The following is a 16,737-nucleotide window of genomic DNA, read 5'->3' as shown; positions in this document are numbered from 1 at the left end:
CGCTGCACCACTACGTCAGCGGTGGCATGAGGACTTCCAAAATGACCAATTACGCATATATGGGCACGAACCCGTTAGCGTTATCGTGATAACATCATCATCATCATTAATTGATTCCTTAAGGACCCTTCACATGGTATTACATAAGGGGGGCGGGGGGGGGGGGGGCTACGTACTTAGGACAATACAAGAACAAAGCCAAAGAGGTTGAAAAAAAGAAAAACAATTCTAGGTAAACATATTTATATATATATATATATATATATATATATATATATATATATATATATATATATATATATATATATATATATATATATATATATATATATATATATATATATATATATATATATATATATATATTGTAGTGTGGTAATCTTCATGCGTCGCGTGCTGCCGCTCTCAAGGACGAAGAAGTTGTTCGCTGCCTTGCTCTTTCGCCACGCCTGACGCTTCGCTGCGAGTCTCCCCTGAGCGGCTGGAATCATCTGGGTTCACCGAATAAACACACCCCTACAATTGGTGGAGGTGCTGGGTAGAAGCGCGCTTCTTACGAAGCACGTCGTAGCTCTGGCAAAGCTTGATCACGTCACTCACCGTGGCAGGATTTTTTACCCAGAGCATTTGGCACGCGTCGTCAGAGATGCCTTTCATGATGTTCTCGATCTTATCCGCTTCAGTCATTAGCGGATCGACACGCTTGCATAGGTCCACGATGTCCTCTATATAACTAGTGAACGACTCATCGACTTGCTGAGTGCGCTCACGCAAGCGTTGTTCTGCCCGGAGCTTGCGAACTGCAGGGCGGCCGAACACTTCTGCAAAATTCTTTTTAAATGCAGACCAAGATGGCAGGTCTGCCTCATGGTTGCGAAACCAGAGGTTCGCCACGTCAGTCAGATAAAAGATTACATTGCTTAGCTTGATAGCGTCGTCCCATCTGTTGTAGCTACTGACGCGCTCATATGCCGCCAACCAATCGTCGACGTCCTGGTCGGCTGTGCCACTGAAGAAGCACGGATCACGCTGCCGTAGAGCTCCAGAACACAGCACGGTGGTTGGGAGGGGCGACGATGTCGTGGCAGTGTCATCCGGCATGCTGGAAGCCCAACGTAAGCCTGGTTACAGCGAGTATGTTGTGGCATACGCCAGCCGAACATTGACAAAGGCAGAATCTAATTATTCAGTCACAGAAAGGGAATGTTTGGCCATTATTTGGGCTATCGGAAAATTTCGTCCTTATGTGTATGGTCGACCGTTTTACGTTGTGACCGATCACCACGCTTTGTGCTGGCTTGCCTCTCTGAAAGACCCATCCGGTCGCCTTGCTCGCTGGGCTCTTCGTCTCCAGGAGTTTGACATTCATGTCATTTATCGATCAGGGCTGAAGCATACGGACGCGGATGCTCTTTCCCGCTCGCCATTGCCTAGAGATAATTCGTCTGACCACGTCTGTGCCTACGATATGTCGACTCTTACAACTATCGACATGGCTACCGAGCAGCGGAATGACCCCTGGATCAATGCACTTTTGAATTTTCTCTCAAGTCCTACTCCCGGTCATTCCTCCAAAGCGCTCGTCCGCCAAGCACACCACTTCTCCATTCGTGACGGTCTTCTCTATCGCCGCAATTATTTGCTTGATGGACGGAAGTGGCTTCTAGTCATCCCGCGTCATCTCCGCGCCGACATTTGTGCTGCGTACCATGGTGACCCACAATGTGCTCACGGTGGCGTATTGAAAACCTACACACGCCTACGTCTGCGATTTTACTGGCGTGGAATGTACCGCTTCGTAAGACATTTCGTGCGCGCTTGCGAATCTTGTCAACGCCGAAAAACTCCTCAGAAGTCCTCTGTTTCGTTGCAGCCGTTACCCTGCCCTGCTCGTCCGTTTGACCGCGTTGGCATAGATCTCTATGGCCCTCTTCCGACTACTCCTGCTGGAAACCGGTGGATTATTGTGGCAGTAGACCATCTGACTCGCTACACTGAAACATCACCGTTACCCTCTGCCTCTGCAAGAGACGTTGCTTTGTTCATTCTCAACAACTTGATTCTTCGCCACGGGACTCCGAAGGAACTGCTCAGTGACCGCGGACGCGTTTTCTTGTGCGACGCTCTCGAGGCCCTACTGAAAGAATGTCGCATCATTCATCGCACCGCTACTTCTTACCACCCTCAGACGAATGGCCTGACCGAACGCTTCAACCGTACTCTGAGTGACATGCTGGCCATGTACGTCAACGACGCTCATTCCAACTGGGACCACGTTCTTCCCTTCGTAACCTACGCGTACAACACTGCGATACAGACCACCACTGGATTCTCTCCTTTTTTTCTTCTTTACGGGCGCGAGCCAACCTGCACAATGGACGCGCTTTTTCCCTACCGCCCTGATGTTTCTGAATCGACGCCACTCTCGGACGCCGCCCAGTATGCAGAAGAATGCCGTCAGCTCGCTCGTTCGCTCACAAAGGAAAATCAATGGCAACAAAAACACCATCGTGACACTGGTGAGGCGCCTTCATATGCGCCCAACTCCCTGGTGTGGCTCTGGGTTCCTGCCACAACCGCCGGCCTGTCAAAGAAGCTTCTTGCTCGGTATCACGGTCCATACCGAGTGCTTCAACAAACATCTCCTGTGAACTACGTAGTTGAGCCCGTTACGCCATCTGCGGACTTGCGTCGCCGTGGACGCGAAATAGTACATGTGGACCGAATCAAGCCCTACTACGATCCGTCTGTCCTTTCGGCACCATGAGTCGCCAGGATGGCTCCTTCTCTGCCCGGGGGGGAAACTGTAGTGTGGTAATCTTCATCGATATAACCACTGACATGCGTCGCGTGCTGCCGCTCTCAAGGACGAAGAAGTTGTTCGCTGCCTTGCTCTTTCGCCACGCCTGACGCTTCGCTGCGAGTCTCCCCTGAGCGGCTGGAATCATCTGGGTTCACCGAATAAACACACCCCTACAATATATATATATATATATATATATATATATATATATATATATATATATATAAACATACAATGAGGGCAATTAGACCAACGAATATAATCAGTAACATCAAATGAGAACACAATTAAAAAAGTTACAAAAAAAACAGTCGAGTAGAGAAGGGGAATTACAAACGAGTTGCTCAAGCACATCAAACTTAGGGCGGGAAAAGAAATATAGACAAATTTAATGTTCAAATAAAGACAGTAACCGCTCTTTGAATTTGGCAGGGCCACTTTCCATGACAGTAGGATCTAGCAATTCATTCCATTCCTGTACTGAAATTGGTAGAAATGATTTATTAAAAGCAGATGTTGATCCATGCAGGCACTGTATACTTAAGCTATTGAATAAGCGTTGAGATGAACGAACTGGTGGGTGAAGAAAAGATTGCAGCAGATGCGTGAAATGATAGAATATCTTGTGAAAGAGGCATAGTCGTGATATCTTGCGGCGAAAGACCAATGAGGGGAGATCCAGTGATGATTTTATACTGCTGATACTGATTTTGTAGTCGTATTTTAAAGATATAAAGCGAGCGGCGCGGTTCTGCACAGATTCTAAAGATTTGATGAGGTAAGTCAGATGTGGACACCGGATTGCACATGCGTATTCGAGTTTGGATCGTACGAAGGTTTCATATGCCAGTTTACGGACGGCTGGGGGCGACAGCGATAATGTTCTTCTAATAAAGCCCAGTGTTTTGGAGCTCTCAGCGACCAGTTTAATGATATCCTCGGACAAATTTAAATTGCTTGAGATTAGGACACCGAGGTAACGATACGTTAATACTTGTGAAATATTGACTGAGTTTAAAGAGTACACGTGGGTGATGTTAGAGCGTTTGCGCGAAACTTGCTAAACTTGAATTTTGAAATATTAAGCGGCATCAGCCACTTATTGCACCAGTCACCTATTAAAATTAAGTCATCCTGAAGCATGGTCTGGCCGGTTTGAGATGAAATTCGGCGGTAGAGGACACAGTCATCTGCTAAGAGACGTATTGATGATGAAATGCCACAAGGGAGGTCGTTAATATAGATGAGAAAAAGGAGCGGGCCAAGGACTGAGCCCTGTGGAACGCCAGGGAGAACCTTGGTTAAGGTTGAAGAAGGCCCTCCTATGACGGTGAACTGAAAGCGGTCGGGGAGGAAGCATTTAATCCATGATAAGATTAATGGGTTCAGGCAAAGAGAAGAATGTTTACAGATGAGTCGCAAGTGAGGAACGCGATCAAAAGCCTTAGAAAAGTCTAAGAATATAACATCAATTTGAAAAAATGAACCAAGGTTTAAATGAAGATCGGTGGTGAATTCAAAAAGCTGCGACTCCCAAGAAAGACCAGAGCGAAAACCGGACTGATTAGCGAAGAAGAATTCGTTGTTATCAAGGTGTAGGGCAATTTGAGAATAAATGATGTGTTCCATTAGTTTGCAGGCGATGCATGTTAAAGATATTGGGCGATAATTTGATGGATCAGACCGGTTGCCACTTTGAAATCCAGGAACTATTTTGCTAATTTTCCCATCTGTCGGAAGAGCGCTCAGAACGAGGGACTGGGCAAATATTTTCTGCAATATACAACTGGTTGGGACTTTGGTGGCTTTAAGTACTTTGGCAATAATGCTATCAGGACCGGGGCTACTTGATAATTTCAGCTGGTCGATAAGCTTCTCTATACCTTCCGCAGTGGCTGTAATGGGCGGCATCCGTAAAAAAGTGGTAGCAGGAAAGTTGGGAATATTATATTTCGGCTCATGGGTAAAAACCGAAGAAAAGTACGAGTTCATTACATCATGTCAAAAATTTCTGCTTGAATAATAACCAATTTTGGTTGACAGTTCTTGAAGAAGAAAGCTGTTGGAAAGTGTGGAAAAAGTTTTCCAGTTCGGCATTTATAAGAGGGAAATTCTCCCTTTTATAATAATGGATAACTTAGCGGAAAGGTAGCGAAGCGGCTTCGGCACTGCTACATTAAAACACATTAGGTTGTGATCGCTGAGACCGTTTGTAGAAGACATTGAGTGGATAATTTCTTGATTCGAAACAAAAACCAGGTAAAGCGTGTTGCTGATCCTAGTTGGCATGTTAACTGTCTGGGTGAGGTTAAACAAAAGATCAAGATCGATTAATTCTTTGAATTGACGAGAAGTGGCGGCTAAGTTATCCCAAACAATGTCTGGGTAATTGAAATCGCCACAAAGTATAAAATGTGCTTAAGGAAAGCGGCTGTTTAAGTCGAGAAGTACCGAGCGCAGTTCATTGACGAAGGAAAGATTACAATCAGGTGCTCGATAGCAAGCGACGAGTACGAAAGAGCTTCCAGGATGGGATATGTTTATTGTGAGGATTTCATGGTGACTTTCAATATCAATAGTAAATGAAGGCATGGCTCGATTAACGAAAATTAGGATACCACTGCCTTTCGTCCCACCTTGTCACGCCTGTGTATTGTGAGTGGCACATTATTCAGCAGCTCTTCGGATGCGATATCAGGGGTTAGCCAAGTTTTCGTAAAAATAGCAATATCAGTAGTGTTATCTTCGAGAATGGCTTCGACGCAAACCCTTTTGGGTAGGTAGCTACGGATGTTAGTGAGAACAGCTGATATTTCCTGGTGCGCAGCTGCGCGGATGCGGTGTTGTACCGGCTGATACGATGCAGATTGAGGAGGCCTTGAACTATTCAGTGAACGCTGTGATTTCAACTCATGGACAGAATCGGACTCGGCATCGTAGGTGTACTGCTTTTTTCCCATGACCAACTTATCAAAGCGTGTCTTAAATAGTAAGTTGCTATCGAGGCCATACGCATATAGTTTTGCTCGAGCTGTACGAACACGCGCTGAATAATCTTCCCGACTTGAAAAAGTGGTGTCCTTTAGCTTAGATCCGACGGAAAGAAAGAAAGACGGTTTTAAAGCTGGATATTTTAACAATAATGGGACGTTTTCTATCTTCGCGGAAGCTGTCGAGTCGGTGAGCTCGCTCAATATCTGAGCTCTGGATAGGTACTTCAAGGTGCTCGGCGCAGAAAGATACGACTCCCGATTCGGACTTCGCCCACGTTTCGTCACTGGAGTCAGGGATTCCGAAAAAAAAGCAGATTGTTGCGGCGAAGGCGGTTCTCGGAATCGTCGCATTTCCCTGCGAGCACCTTAACTTCGACGGTCAGCTTTTCAATGAGAGTGCTAGCGGCAGGTTGGTCATCAGATTGGCAAGCTTCCACTTTTTTTTTCTAGTATGTCAACACGACTGGAAGGATGGTTGACAAGGGATTCGATATTTGTTTGGGCAGAACGTATCAAAGCAAGCTCGGACAACGTGGTGTTTTGTGAGAGCTCCATTCGTGCAATGGCCTCTGATATGGACTCAAGAGTTGGTGGTCCAGGTTTCAACCCAATGTCACCAGACAAAGCAAGTAAAAGCAAAACGAGGTGTGCATTGACAGAGAGAGAACAAAGCATCGGGCCTAACAGCTTCCGCCAACTGTCAAGGGTGTCAAGGAGGCACGACACCGTAAGTAAGAAAGGATCATTACACCGAAGGCATTTAGCGTTCGGAAGATAACTGACCTGCAGCAGAATAGGCATCTCTGTGACCTTGCTTGTAGCGGTGGCGCGCCCCAACTGGCCTCTGTGCGGCCACACCCTTAGGGCGGAGCTAAGGTGTCCCCTCCAGTTCGCTGGCACTGAGGTCCTCACCCCACTCATGCATTTCGCCGATCTTTGAAGAGCGTCTGGCCTTGGAAACTGAGCCTCAAACCAAAACAGAAAGCAAACTGAAAACCGAAGTGCTAGCGTACCTAATGCTCATTTGGCCTAACTATGCGGAATCGTTCATATTTTTTTTGTGCTTTCTCCTTCCTCCTTATCTTTGTTATGTTGGTGGTTCGATTCCGGCCGCAGTGGTCGCCTTTCGATGGAAGCGGAATGCTAGAGGACCGTGTACTGTACGATGTCAGTGCACTGTGAAAAACCCCGGGTGGTCGAAATTTCCGGAGCCCTTCACTACGGCGTACCTCATAGGCTGAGTCGCTTCGGGACCTTAAACCATCATAAAGCAAACGAAACCTTACCTGCGGATGCATTCGCGTATTCTTGCGTTCAAACCCTCATAGAGCTCCATGTAAGCACTTATCGGCGCACTCGCTCACGCATGCGTTCACACGTGTCCGAACACAGGCACGAGATGCGACGAGCAGATTAACGAAGGCCGAACGCAACCGTGGGTCTGCTGCGGGCAAAGCCCGCGCAATTCCGAGAACTCAGCATCCGCTACACTACCGGCAAGGCGGTCGGTCCGCACAACAACGTTGCTGCCTCTAGAAAAGTGTACATTGGGGGCTTAAAATTAAAGAAAACGTTTCCCAATCAGTTACTATTATTTATTATAAATTTTATTATTTCCTACATAGCTTGATTATCTAGGGTGAAAAGTGCATCAAATAGAGCCGAATAATGTAGCTCCATCAGTATATCATGGTCACCCGTTTTTTAAATTGATCAGTCTTGAACAGATGTGCCTCAGGAATTGGCTATAACTGACTACAGAGAAAGCACTAGCATATCACTTGAATAGAAATGCGCCTCTGCCTCTGCGCACTGGAACAAATTACCCGAAGGATGCCGCCACATGGCAGGAGAAATAGTCTGCAGCCCAAGTTCAACGCTCGCCGCTACGCAGTGTAATAAGAGCGAACTGCTTGAGAACAAACACTAAGAAACTAGAGAGAATATCGATCTTTTGCCAGCATGCTCTCGCCCAACCTGCCAGCCCCGAACTGAAATTTGCCGCTCAATGAATAGCTAATGGGGCGGGCGATCAATGGGGGGACAAAGACAAGACTGCTGCCTCGTGTGGGACCGCCTTTTGCAGCGCCGTACCTCGTCAAACTTGTATGCGCGCCTTTCAAGCGAGGTGTCCTTCATCAATTTTTCTGGTAATAAAGGGTGCAAGCGTGATATGGTACTGCGCATTTTCCTTTTGGGCCTTTCACGAAGGCCTTGCGAAACTAATGATAGATCGCGTGGTTCTTCGCGTCGATCTCAGTCTTGCGGCTCTTAAAGAGATGGGCGGGGCTAAGCTGATAGTTCGGAGCAAAAATTCCACGTCGTATGCGGTAATGACAGTACACTTCATTATTCCGGAAAGAGATTGCGAGATTCTTGATGAGCACGGAAACTAGAGAGAACAATGTGAAACTAAGGTCACACTTGCTATTAATACGGAGCGCCATTGGTTTTAATCCGAAAGCAATGCTAGTCCTATTAGGAGACAAAAAGCCGGCGGCTTGTGTACGTATGTGCTCGCATAGGGTACAGAAAATCCCGGCGATAGAAGAAAAATAGGGTGACGTCATCAAGGGGTCGTATGACGCACACAGAAAACTGAGCACCCCATATCGGGCCATCATATCGACCGTCTATATGTACTCCCCACTGGCTGACCTCAATGTGGCACCAGTTTTTTCTGCAGTATTCGTACCAAAATTGTGACGCAACCGTTTGTCGTAGAGCGTTTCCACTGGCGTCATACGATTTCTCTTTTTCTTTTTACATATAGCTTTCATGTGCTAGTAATGTTGGAGGCTAATTTGAGAGATTCGAACGGACGACATAGGCACCTTCACTTGTATGCCTTCCCAGACTTTGAAATAAAAATTGTGATGCAACCGTTCGCTGTACAGAATTCCGGGTACTTTCATACGCGCTCGTGTGTGTACGGATGTGTAGACACGGATAAATATCAGATATATGCAATAAGATACAAGGAGGGCAATGCCGAAGTATATACAGAAACTCGCAGAAAATAACTGTAATCCATGTACAAATATTACGCGTAAACAACGCACTCAGAAACAGTATTGCTTTCGCATTGCCACACGTGAGCAATCTTAAATGTCTTTGCCGAATTTTTACGAAATATTCTTTTTAAAGGCTCAGCAGCAGGAAGTTATGTCTTTGATGTTAACCGACGTTTTGCTGACACACGAGCCGGATTCCTCGTCTCGTACACGTCCGCGCACAAGTGTTACGTGATGATCATTTGTCACGTTACCACGTGATTACGATGATTGTATAAATGTGACGCACTGTTGTAATAAACCAGTTGAAGTTCCGCGCTCTGTCCTGTTGGTTTCTTCCTCTTCCTTTTTCCTTTTTTTGCGCGGTTTTAAGATGCACTCTACTAATAGTCACCAACTAGCCCGTCTCTCTCTATTATATTTGATGTTCTACGGCGCGGAAAAGCATTAAAACAAAATTTTATATAGCTCTCCAAAATGAATTGCAGGAACTGCCAGTCGTGAAAGTAACTGCGTTGATATCATACTCTCGTGTATGGTAGGAGGATAGCAAAATCTCGCATAATTTCAGACAAGTAAGTAAATTTCACTTACGTAACGCCATTATGGCACGAGTACCTGCCTTCTCTTGTTGCTCTGCTTTCAGACGATCAAATACAGTGTAAGATGCCAAGCCCGCTAAGTCCCCGCCACAAGTGACGCGGGCAAAATTGTATTCAGACCTCCTCAGGCATCCCCTGTGAAAAGAGCGCGAAAAGTGCGAAGACGGAACGAACAAGACAACGCGAGCGCTCGTCTAGTCTTGTTCGTTCCGCCATGGCGCTTTTCGCGCATTTTTTACAATGGATAACAGAAACCAGCTGGCCCAGCTGTCCTTCAATATAAGTCTCATCTGACACAGAAGCGGATTTACTTGAAGGTTGCGAGGCAGCCGCCTCAGAGGCCGCGTACGGTGATATCGGTAGCCTGTATTGTTCTGTGCGTAGCGTGCGCGTGCCACCGCCTCTTCTTCGTCTCCGCGAGCCTCAGCGGTGACGCTAGAGAGCCCTCTCTCTCTTCCACACCGCTGGTCGGGTGAACGAAAGAAAAGCAGAGCTAGCACAGGGCATTTGTGCTGACTGAGCACTTGTCCTTGTCACGGGGGGCTGGTGAGACCAGAGGGGACGTAGACGGAGGCCGCTGCTGGGGAAAACGTAAAGGGAAAGCCAGATGGGCGACGGTGGAGCAAGTCGGGCAGGAGTGCGCTATCGCTCGGCTTGGGTGAAGGGCAGAAAAGCACATGGCGCTGCATCTCGAGGGCACTGAAGATGGCAGTTGCTTGAGCACGCTGGATGGTGGGAGAACCTTCGGGAGGCGGTGAGGGGTGCGCCTGCGCGAAGGGCTTCGGCCTAAGGCCGATGCGGTCGCTGCATGCAGTGAGGGTTGTGCAGGTGCAGGGCGTTGTCGCCCGGGACACTACCGGGGCTTGGGCGTAAGCATCGTAGGCACGGCGAATGTGGCTGAGCGAATCAGACGGGCATGACGACGACAGGCTCGTGGCGAGGGATGCGTGTGGGGTCGGGGGCGTAAACGAGTCATGAAAGAAGGTGGCAGTGGAGCCTTGGTAGTCTGAGGAAAAGCCTCCCTGACGGAGGGGGGATACGGGCTTGAGGTCGTGCTGATCGTAGAGCTCACCGTGAAGGCTCCACTTGATCAGCAGGAAGCGCTAGGCCTGGGAACTGATGCCGTTGACATATGGCAGAGACTCGGCCTGCGCAAACCAGACTACCGGGGATTCCGGGCGGCAAATACTCGTCCTGCAAAAAAAGGCCATTCGCCATATTTTCAATGTCCCGTTCCGCGACTCGACCGAAAAGTTATTTTTCTCATACAAAATCGTCAGAGCTACTAACATGTACGATTTTCGTATTTTGCGTTCTTTCTTCTTCTCGACTACTGTGCAGAAGAACTTTTTAGTACAAACCGCAAGTCTTATACCCAAAGAAACACTTATACCTATTCATAGTACCGACGTACGTATTGCATACTCCGAATCTCCGCACAAACTACAAATTTCAGTCATTACAACACAACCTCTCACAAATACTCAACCAACATCTATATGTCGAGCTAATTTTATTTAAACAGCTTGAATAATCCTTTCCCAACCTCTAAATAGTAGTGTTTTGATATATATATTCTTCACTGATCTATTAAATATTTATTCAAATATTCGTGTACAATGTATTTTTGCATTCTTTATGATATTATTGAAAACTAAGCCTGTTTGTGTTTTGGAAAATTACGCAAAGTTATTATAGTGCTTTGTCTGCTATTCTCCTTCTTTTCATTGTTCATGTTAACTATTGGTGTTACTAACTATGTGGGCACTGCCTTGTAGAGAATTTCTGCGTCCTCTCAAGCTGTGATTTACAGCTTTTAATCCAGATGACCTTCCAAACTTCTAGTAAAATAAACTGAGATGAAATTGAAAGGCGGGAGGCGCAGCGTAGCAGGATTGGCGATGATGGGTGGGCGCCACTCGTCCGGCGGTATAGGGCCATGGCCGGCGCGGCTGAACGGCCGGGACGGCGGGCGCCGATGCTGGGACTCGATGGGCGGAAACTCGGAATGCCCGTTGCCGGTGCTCAGGGGCTGTCTGTAGTCACCAATAATGTGGCAACAGGGGACACGTTTGCAGAGGTTGCGAGGCGGACGCCTCAGACTCGGCGTCCGCTGATACCGTCAGCCTGATAGTGCCGGAGTGTTCTCTAGCGAGCGTGCGCGTGCCACCACCTCCTCTTCGTCTCCGCGAGCCTCAGCGGTGGCGCCTCAATGAGTTTCTCTGTCGATGTGGGTTTTCCTCCCAGACCTCATTTGCATAGACACATTTGCACGCTTACGCACTAAGAAACATACACACGCAGGAGATTGCAGTGTGCCGTTGTGTAGCTGCCGCCGCATTTCGTTGTCATGGGCCCCTACCATGGCGTTTATATGCGTAGATCCACAACTTTTCCTGCCGAAAAATAGAATCCCAGAGGTATAGAGTCCGTTACATATCCGCTCATTATAACCAAAGCCCGAGATGCAATATTCGAGAAAGGAAACAAATAAATCTTGTGCACTTTCTCATCACTCTCCTCATCCACCCACTCCTGCTTTTACAGAAGTGCGTTAAACAGCATGCTTATGCACGCTGCTTGCAATACGTGCAGCTTCTTGGCAGAATTCACCTGGAGCCGCGAATCAGAGTACAAAAACTGGGTATTAATCTCACCGTTTCCTATCAAGAAGCCGATTATAAATTTAATATTACGCAACGTTCTCGGTTTGCTTCCAAAACTGATCACGCAAGAATTTCTTGAGCGCACTGTTATCTGCTGCTTTCAAAGTTCGAAGTTCGCCTCAGGACTTCTCCAGGTCTACAGCGCCTATTTTCATGTTCTTTTTCTGCATCATCACTTCCAAAGCAGTCGCCGACGTCATCAGACAGTAGCAGCTATGCTTAGTTTCGCCTCGCTAAACTTCTTAACGCCAATGAATTCAGAAAAACTAACTAACTAAACCATCTGCACTAAATCCGAACTCTCCGGAAACATGTTCGACTCCCCAGCCTTGGAAAGGTCTTGCGGGAAACTACCGCACAGAGTTTCGTATCGCGAGCCTTCTGGGAGAGCCAATGGATGCGTAAAAAATTGGATTTACATTGATTCTATACTGCCAGGGCTTTGGAAAAATTTTGATATCGCCAAAAAAATAAAAAACCACAGTACTGCAACAAGAATTGAAATACTGCAGCCCAGCTTATAAGTAATGTAGTTTATTCATCGGAGAGGAAAATGAAAATAACAAGAAACGGGTAGAGAGCTCGCATGCACTCGGGAAGCTGTGTGAGCGCGCATTGGTGGTAGCTGCTCAGGCATTGTTTGTGTGAATAAAAAATTTGAATGTAGCTGTAAAACAAGCAAGCCCTCAATAAATAGACAAATAAATCAGTCAATTTGCGAATCGATAAAAAATTATGTACGCATGTACGCTGCAGTGTGGTCTAGAAGAGTAGTCGTCCTGAAGAAATAATGAGACTGCAGCTATGGTACTACGATAGCACGCTTATTCGCCCGGAAAAAAGTATTGAGAAAGTTTATTTGACTAAGAGTTATTAAAGCGAAACTCCGTAGAGCTAGTGAACCATATGTCAGTGATAAACGGCTCAAAGCGCCTGCAGTGTATGAGTACGCCCAGTTTTCACTGACAGGGGGTTTGGCGTTCCGGCGTACACTTGTTAGAGGCACCATAGTGTTAATAAATATCGCCGTACGGCCTTTGTGCTTACTGGCGCAGCTAATCGTTGGGTCGAAAAGAGACCAAATATTTTCTCACTGAATAAGGGGACTGGATTAGGTCATGAACAATCAAAACTTAACCAGTTCAATCAATAACTAAAATGGGGCAAAATGTATAGACGACCAATTCAATAACAGGACAACTTTACATGATGGCGCGCAATGAAGTGCTCAGAATTTGCGGTCTCGACGTCGGGCGCGTTTCCGTGAAATAGGGAGAATCGAATGTACGTAACAACAGCAACCCGACGTTTAGAAGAGCCCGCGGGCTGCGCACCCTTTGACACCCCTCCGCTGTCTTCCTCCAATGAACGTGGACTGGCCTGCCTGCGTTCATACAAACCGCGACCCGCAACCGCGGGGCTTGCGCGCTTGCTGTACGAGTTTTCAGTGCGTATCAGAGCAAGGCTCGTGTCCGCGGATTGCGTTCGTACTGCAAGTTCGCGAGGCTCCTTCGCGGCGGAGCCACTCGGAAACCCCGCTCACACGTGCGCAAATTTACTTTCCGTAGAAGTTCCGAGATAGGGACAGACAACGCGTTGAGCCCTTACATTTGCTGCGTGTGTAGGAAGGAACAGGAAAACGTTTGGCTCCGCATAGGAACAATCTTTATCACCGTATCCACGGCAATTTTTCTTTGAAGGTAGCCCACTTTCAGTATGCTGGGCAAGTAAGAGGAAATAAATACCAAATTCTGCGGATTAACATCGTGAAGCGACACATGGGCTATGACGGACACCGTGGTGCAGGGCTCCCGATTAATTTAGGTCAATTGTGAATATTTATTGTGCGCTGACTACGCGGCGTTTTGCTATTCCGCCACGATCCAATTACGGCCACCGCAGCCGTGCTTGATCCGGCAAACTGCGGATAAGCAAGCGACCGCCAAAGCCACTGAGCAACCGCCGTGGGTAAAGTGCGTTCCACCAATGAGCAAAATTTTGAGCAAGTTTTTGCAAACACTAGGAGTGCCGAAAAAACTTTGAACGGGTAAGGGGCAGTCACACGGAACGTCATAGGAGTGACATTAGTCTGCTGCACGCTGCAGTAACCCAGTAGCTCCTGTACATGCACGGTTTTGCGCAGATGGATTACATGCTTGCGCGCAAAGTTAGATGTGTTCTATCATTAATTAAAGTGTCAACGCCCAAAGCCATCATGACAAAAAAAGAGAATCGCAAACTTGTTGACCTGAATTGCCAAGCACTACGCACAAGTTTACTATGCATTATGACCCCCCGCTGCGAAACTACTATGAGTTAAATATTTCTAGGGGGAAAAATGAAGAAATTGCGCGTTGTGCATTTAAAAGTGAAAATATCTCTTGGTTGCGCACTCAACAGACGAAAACAGGGCTCCACTGCGGCACTCCCTTCTCATTCATTTTTATTAGTGCAAGCATTACGGCGCGCGATATTTCGTAAACATGAGCGTGTACCAACCCTCAGCGAGACATCAACAACTAAGATATGTAGCCCACAGGCGCCTCATTTGTTTGGTCGGAGCTCCTAGCAACGGAGTTCAGAGCCGTGTTGGTGGCAAGCATGTGCAGCAAACATCAAAATTTCAACTCCGGTTGTCTTATTGTCTCGAGAGCCTCGTGGAATATGCGAGTGGAAGGACGCACCAGTGAACAAAGAAGGGATGGACACCGGCTGCTGGCGGATGTGTTTGTAGATGTTGAAACGCAACAAAACGACAGCACAGAGAAGAAGACACGACGTCACATGAACTACTTGCAACTTCTGAGCAGAATCAAAGACAACATTGTGCGAGGATTGATAGAAGCGCGCCACATCGGATAAAGTGGAACCGCCTGTGTTAGCCTTCCATCGCTGAAAGTTCATAAAAATGAAAGTTTGTTCTTAAATTTGTTTTAGAAATGGTTATCTCACGTCAATACTTTCCACTGCAATTTTCGTGTTCTTCTCTCGTGTGCTCATATGCTTGTCTTCCGGCTCTCTCTTCCCCAGGGCCTACATTACGGATATACAATCAGCGGCTTCTGGAATCAACAAAGAGATCCAAGCAGCTCATCGTGTCTCGTCACTCCTCCTTTTAAGTGCTTTCGTCTTGTAGCGCTTCATCTTCCACAAGCTATGCACCAATTTTCCCCGCAACATGTTTTAATGGCGTAAGTGTTTCGGAAGAGAAAATTTCTAAGCGCAATAAAAAAAGAAACAATTATTTCAAATATGTTTTCATTGCAGCGACAGCGAGAATAAAGTGCACTGTGAAGTAGAACACGTTCAGCGGCATGTTAGTGCATAGCTTGAGTAGATGAAGCGCAGAAAACAGAGCACACAGACAAAGAATAACACGAGACTATATGGTGCACTATATTTTATTTATCCTTACTTTTCGCGCCTCCGGACACTTTATAAGCTGTCACCTATTAATCAGACGGCTCTTTTTTGTGCGCCAAAATGCGGGCTTGCGAATCAATTATGATTTAATTAACATACCCTGCAATAGGAATTCACGATTACTAGTTGCGAAAAATTAAGTTTCCACTCATATAGCATGTAGCGAAACCGACCTAGACATTCTGCTTTCTCATTTCGTTATCCGAGTGAAGTCAAGAAGTATACTTAAAATTCAGAGTAACAGATCCACGTAACACACACTTCTCTTAAAACATGACAGTATTAAGCTGATTCTACGCGAAGCCACATGTGTTTCATGCATGTAAAATTGAATTAAGTGTGAATTCAGGCGTAGAACGCTTTTGTAATCAAAATGCGTCATTTAATATAAAAGCATTGACCTAAGAAATCCGTCTTTCACAAAACATGGTGGTAAGAATGCGTATGAGGACAGTGCCTCATTCATCGGAAGTTTACTGACAGTCATCATAGGTCCCAAAAAACGGATGAATAATGCCGACTTTAACGCCGTAGAGAGTGAAATTAAACGTCTGGAGGTGGACAAGTGTGCCACAGGTTTAGCATCAACGGGAGTCAAAATCAGTACGTACACACCGTCAAACGTGCATGTACGCGCACACCAGCGGCACTCACCTAGACACTAGCAGTCGACGTTACTTGCACATCGAGAAACTATCTCGTAGCTCGGGGACGAAAAGTTTCATGCTGAGTCAGCGAATGTGAACGCCTCCTCTTCCTTTGCCATGTTGCAACAGCGATAGCTGTTAGTACCCCGTTTCGCTTTTATGCGGCGTCAGTGTTGCTTGTGCAACCGTGACTCAAAGTACAAGGCGACACTCCATTCGGTCAGACTGATGTGAAGTCATAGATGCAGTCATGACAGTACGCCACGCTGATTGCTCCGATAGAGCGCTGACGCGTATGACACCATTAAAATGTGCTGCATTCATTGGCCAGAATTCCAACTACTGATTGGTCCCAACAAAATGGCGTCAAGAAGAACTTTTGCTGGGCTACACCCTAAGAAAAAAAACTACCAATTGGGGGGTGGGGGGGGGGGGGGCAAAAACAACTGTAGTGATCACCCCCCCATAAGTCCCTTACTTTGCAGACGGCGCTCGTTTTTCCACAAATGCGTGCCTTGCGAACACTCAACGGACTAACTGGTGAGAAAGAGGTTAACGGGCGGAAGAGCCGCAGCATAGCAGCTCGCGA

The 16,737-nt window shown here is 46.7% G+C and overlaps 1 long non-coding RNA gene across 1 annotated transcript in view; it reads left to right on the top strand.

Moving 5' to 3' along the window:
- The window catches only part of LOC144118318 (uncharacterized), a 50,596-nt gene extending 35,194 nt beyond the window's left edge, over positions 1–15,402 (top strand). The window contains exon 5 of the long non-coding RNA XR_013312008.1: positions 15,109–15,402. This is a non-coding gene — a long non-coding RNA (uncharacterized LOC144118318). The remainder of the gene's footprint in view (positions 1–15,108) is intronic.
- The last annotated feature ends 1,335 nt before the right edge of the window (positions 15,403–16,737 follow it).

This window comes from Amblyomma americanum, chromosome 2 (assembly GCF_052857255.1).
Source record: "Amblyomma americanum isolate KBUSLIRL-KWMA chromosome 2, ASM5285725v1, whole genome shotgun sequence".
Classification (NCBI taxonomy): domain Eukaryota; kingdom Metazoa; phylum Arthropoda; class Arachnida; order Ixodida; family Ixodidae; genus Amblyomma; species Amblyomma americanum.
This window is presented reverse-complemented; position numbering and strand designations above follow the sequence as displayed.